This window comes from Phodopus roborovskii, unplaced genomic scaffold (genome assembly GCF_943737965.1).
Source record: "Phodopus roborovskii unplaced genomic scaffold, PHOROB, whole genome shotgun sequence".
In the NCBI taxonomy this organism is placed as follows: domain Eukaryota; kingdom Metazoa; phylum Chordata; class Mammalia; order Rodentia; family Cricetidae; genus Phodopus; species Phodopus roborovskii.
Window position 1 is genome coordinate 18812168 of NW_026126470.1, and position 5806 is coordinate 18817973.

Genomic DNA, 5806 nt, shown 5'->3' on the forward strand with positions numbered 1-5806 from the left:
GTCACTTTGGAAATTAGTATGGCAGTTTTTCAGAAAATTGGAATCAATGCTGTTTTTTTTTTCAAATTAGCATTAGGTTTACAGATATTTGTATTCACTTCAAAACTACAACATAAGAATATAAAATTGATCAGAGAAGGAAAAGCATGCTTCCCTAGGGGAGTTTACCCCAGGTGGTTATCTAAAACCAGACCCCAGTCTTCGAAATGTACATACAAGTAACATACAGACTGAGAAGTTTGTATTTATGTATTCCATAGATACACACACACACACACACACACACACACACACACACACTATACATACATACATATATATATATATATATTACATATACATGCATGAAATGAAATGCACAGATCACGAAAAGGAGTGCATGAACTTTAAGTAGAACATGGATGGTTTGGGAAGGGGAAAGGAAAGTAATGGAATTATATTAAAATCACAAAATTAAAAATAATTCAATAAGAAAATAAAACCATTTCTACTGATTTTTTTCTTTATTTCTAGGTTTCTAAAATTTTATGGCGTGTTATTTCTTATCAACATAATAAAACATATATGCTAACTTTATAAATAAATACTAATTAAAAATGAGCAAAAGTAACAAAGAGTTTAAAATTTTTGTTGACAAATTCATAGGACCATAATTCTTATAATACCATTATCAAATGTGTTAGGAATTGTGTGGACATTCAAACATGTAGTTTTATATTCAGCATGCCACTAACATTTAGTATGCCTTTCCCAATAAGTTTCATAATTACTGACATAATTTCATGATTAATCACTTTTACAAAATTCAAGAAGGCATCAATGTTAAGTTTCAAGGGCAATCATTTTAAAGTCCTTATCAATGTCTTCTCTTTAAACTGTAGCAACTTGTTATTCATTAATACACAAATCCTGAAATGTTCATTGAGGATCAATTATCATGCTTAAATGATGAAAGCCATGCAAAATACAACCTACAGTGCAATTTGGGGGCATTTCAATGTGAGTTGCCTTCCTCCTCCTTTGAGTTACCCTAAAAAGTTCATTAATATTCCCTTTCATGTCATTGCTGGCCTCAGAAATGAAGACAAATATTGTATCGTCTTTCCTCCTTCGTAGCTATAATTGATAAATTGCATAATTTAAATGATATATGCAACATCAGGTTATTAGAAAGGGTTCATAACACTAAATACTTAAGTCTGTCCTTTCTCCCCCAAGAACCATATAATTTATCACTGTCATTTTTGAAAAACTTGAAATATAGTTAAATGCCATATCATCTCCAAACATACATGTTATAACTCCATTTCACAGGGTGCATTTTTAGCAAATACACTTTTTATTTCATAGTTAACTTAACTTTTAACTATGCATTAGGCACCATGTTAGAAAGCAGAGAGCTTTTACAATTATTGACAACTTAACATAGAAACTGATAGTTTCGTGATACACTGCTTGAGACCAGTACAGAATCATACCCCTAGGAGCTAAAGTTATAAGCAGTTTGTAAGACGGCCAGTGTATGCTAGAAACAAAACCTGGGCCCCTTGCAAGAAAAATAAATGTTCTTAACTACTCAACCATCTTTTCAGTCCCTTCTTTATATACATTTTTAAATTTTCTCATACAATACATCCTGACAACAGCAACTCCCTCTTCCCTCTCCTCCAGATCCCTTGCTCCTCCATTTTATATTATTGAATATTTCATCGTTCATCATTCTATATTTAAAAAGTTGTATGATTATTTAATTCCTGATGTCATGCACATTTCTTCTCAATTTATACTATGGATATATTTCTTTTTGCATTCATTATTAGAGAAATTAGAATTATGTAAAGAAAATATATTATTTTAGAAATGCCTCTGCTTTTCTTCTGTAGGTGTGTTAGTCTCTGGAATTTTCTTTAGTTTTTAAACTTTTCATTGATTCTTTGAGGATTTAACATCATGTGCCTCCAAACCCATTCTTTTCCTAGTCCCTTTGTTACTGCCCTCTGCCCTTGCAACCTCCACCCCACCAAAAAACAAAACAACAACAAAAACAACAACAACAACAAAAAACAGATACACACACCCAAAAATCTCTTCCTGGAAGCTGTAGTGTGTTAGGGTGAGTCACACATTGTACCCTTTAGCCCAGACATCTTTACTTGTAAATGTTCATTGCACTGAGTCATTGGTCTGGTTGGAGGATGCTGGTTTCTGCCATAATGTCAATACTAGATTCTTACTGGGACTCCTCTTGGAGATCCTGTTGCTGGTCTGTATCTTGGAGACTCTGCAGCTTTGGATGAACAGGACCAGCCCCTTTCACATGCTCCAGCATATCATAGACATTGTGAATGTTGGGGTGGGCTAACTCATAGCCCTATATCTGGTCCAGGGTGTTTGGAGGCAGAAGTTTCTATCCCACCAGCAGCTAAAACATACAGATGCTTAATATTAGTTATAATTCTTAGCCAGTATCTCAGGCTTGTTACTGACTCACTCATATTTAAATTAACCCACATTTCTTAGCTGTGTTTTGCCAAGTGACTTGGTAGCTTTTTCTTCAGTGCCCATCTTATTTCTCTCTGCATCTGCTAGAAACTCCTTAGACCCCGCCCTTTCTCTTCCAATTATTCTGTTTGATTCTCCCATTATCTTTATCCCGTTCAGCTTTTAGCCAGTCAGCTTCTTTATTAAACCAATCACAGCAACATATATTCACACAGTGTAAAGGAATATTCCACGTAAGAGCTGAGTTGGTCACCCTACCAGCTCTCCTTCGTCCTCACCACCAGAGAGAGGACTCTTCAGCACTGCCCCTTCTAGCTCACTCAATGCCACAGGAAGCAAGACACAAAGCCATTTCCTCTGCTCTTATGGCCCCCTTCCCTGCTGCCAGTTCTCTGGTCTTCCACAGGTGGTGGGCAAGGTGTGAAGTCGTGGGGAGGGCATGCTATTACTCAGCAGATGAGAAGGAAGAATGGACCAGCTCTCCTGTTCTCACACCCTCAAGCTGACTCACTTGCATCCCTGACAATAGGATCAGTTTTATTTCACTGTTTGGCATTTTGTTTAAATCATTGATGCTTGTACTTGAACTATTTTTAGCATATGGAGTATCACCTCTTTGTCTTATGTAACATTATATAATGTAACTACTCATATTTATATAGCATTTATTTAAACACATTCATAAATACTGAAGGGTTTATTTTGTTTGTTTGTTTGTATTGCCTTTTAAATTTATTTAATCAGGATTTGAGGTTCAGATTTTGACAGCAAACACCAGGAAATAATCAGAATTCTTCCAGAATGTCTCGTCCTTCACACTAGTTTTGTTGGTAAAGAATTTCATTTATGTGATTGTTAATACAAATTACCCAAAACCAGGTGGATTTTTTTTTTGTTTGTTTGTAAATGTCTTGATCTGAACTAGACCTTTAATATTTCCTCCTTTACCACTACCCCATATCCTCCTCAGAATCTCCCCTTCTCCCAAATATATAAATATATATAATGAATACAAACTGCTTTTGTTCTTTGTGAATGCATGGTGTCAAAGCCGACCTCTCTGCAATGGATAACCAATAAGAAAGCCTATATATATATATATATATATATATATATATATATATATATATATATATTCCTTTTTGCTATTTCAAAAAGCTTCATTTGTACTTGGTCCAAGACCTGGGAGGGGCTCCAGGGTAGTTAATAAGTTGCCTAGCCAATTGAGAGGTTCTGGTGAAGGTCCTGAGGCTGGCTGGTACAGAGTAGAGGAGGGAGCCCCTTGGAAGGCAAGACTCCTAATCATGCTTGAGAGTTAGGCGCTCATAGAGATTCTTGCACAGAGATAGCTGGGACCTAGCCAGCCCACGGATGTTGGTCAGGTGGTTGCCCATCTTCTTTATGAGCTCCACCTCCTTATCCAAGACATGGCTTTCTAGGAAGTCACAGAGATGAGTGTCCGTGCAGCTAGAATCCAGGGAATGAAGATCCAAGAGAGTCTGTTTCAGGTTCTTCTCCAGGGCCAAGGCAGGTTCCTTGACCTCCTGGGTTTTACATCACTCATCTTGGGATGGCTTCTGCACATCCTGGGTGAGTGCTTGGCCCCAGTGGTCTTTCTGATACTTAAGGAGACACTCGGTACCCTCATGCTTCTCCTAGGCCAATTCGCAGCAGAAGTGGCCTATACCCTCCAGAGCCACAACATCCCAATCAAAATAGTAGCCCAGAGAGTGGTAGGTATAGGAGGCCTGCAGGTGCAGGTTGACCAGGCGGTTCAAAGTAGCTTCCACTTCGGTGGAATAATTCTGACGAATCTGAGAGGTCATGGCTGATCATCTGTATAGAGCTAACCACAAAGAGAAGGTGCTGCCTGGTCCTAGGAGCCCAGGGTGGCCAGGAGATGTTCCCAAAGGCTGTGAATAGAGAGACTGAAAAGCGGCTGGAAGCTAACAGAGAGGGAGCCCCAGGTCTGTTCCATACAAACACAGTTGAAGCAAGACACAGATCCACGAGACCCCCCGAAGCTGCTACAGAAAGACGATTTTTAACCTTTTATAATAACTTATAGCAACACCTTGTTTCCAGTTTGCTCTTCTGCTTCATTTTTTTGGGTAAAGTTGTGATCTCTCAGCTTCTTGTACTAGCATTCTGCTATCAGGTTTCCCCCAACAATATGGCACTCCAATCCAAAAACTTCCCTCTTTAAGTCACTTTTGAACATGGTATTTTGTCATAGAAACAATAGAAGAAACCAAATATGTTTATTTTTCCCAAGTGTTTCTTTATTTTGTTTATTCAAATATGCAAGTCCCTCATACCTTTAATATTGTCTATTACTCTCTTCTATTATACTTTACTCTTAGAATTAAATTTATGTAAAATTATTCTAACATGTCAGAATATGAAAAATTTCTCCTCTTTTCTATTTCACATATGTGATTTTTCTTTTAAGAATTCTTTAGGTAAATGGTAACCTATGCACTGTTATTAATAATTGTCCTAATATATTAATTTTCTGCTTTTTCTTTTACAAAAATATAGGCTAACTTTATCTATAAATAACATTAATATATAACACTCTATACCATGATACTGAACACTTAGATATTAAGTTCACTTCTCTTGATTATATATTTTATAAGAGATTTACTAATGAGGAAAATTAGAAATTATCTTTCACAGAAGTCTGACAGAATTTCCCTTTGTATTACTGGGGGATATAAAGATGTCCCATATTTCATTGGCTAGTACAAAGCCATTCGAGCTTGTACAGTTGTGTGACTATTTCAGGACTGAGTTGAGTTAGGACAAATTTTAAATGATATGTGCATGATTTCACAAATCACTGGGGAGCTGTCCTTCTGTTCATTGGATATTCTCACAGGATATTCATGCATTTATTACCCTAACACAGCAAAGCAAAAGAGTAGCAGCTGTTTAAACTCTAGCCCAGTGCCAACAAGTTATTAAAACCATAAAAGGAGATTAATCGGTATTGGTATGGCAAGAAATTGTGAAAGACTTCCTATTTTATCCAACATTACCTAGAGCCAATGATTTCTAATAAAAGCACACTTGTAATTGCCAGTGTGGAGAGAAAACAGACAAACATCTGAAGCCTTGGAAAAGAATAAAGAAAAGTTCGTGCATCTTAGAGCCTGAATTATCTGAAGGAATATTTATTTATATAGCAAGCTTATTGCTTGTATTAGTGTAGGTCTCAGTTGGATTGAAAATGGGAAGACCTACATGTGAGCTCTGTGTGTTGTTTGGCTTCTTCTCATGACAAGACATAGAGGAAAAC

At 36.7% G+C, this 5806-nt stretch overlaps 1 pseudogene; it reads right to left on the bottom strand.

The window, feature by feature from the left end:
- Positions 1 to 3800: 3800 nt before the first annotated feature.
- On the bottom strand, positions 3801 to 4330 carry LOC127227375 (ferritin light chain 1-like; annotated as a pseudogene).
- Between the last annotated feature and the right edge of the window lie 1476 nt (positions 4331 to 5806).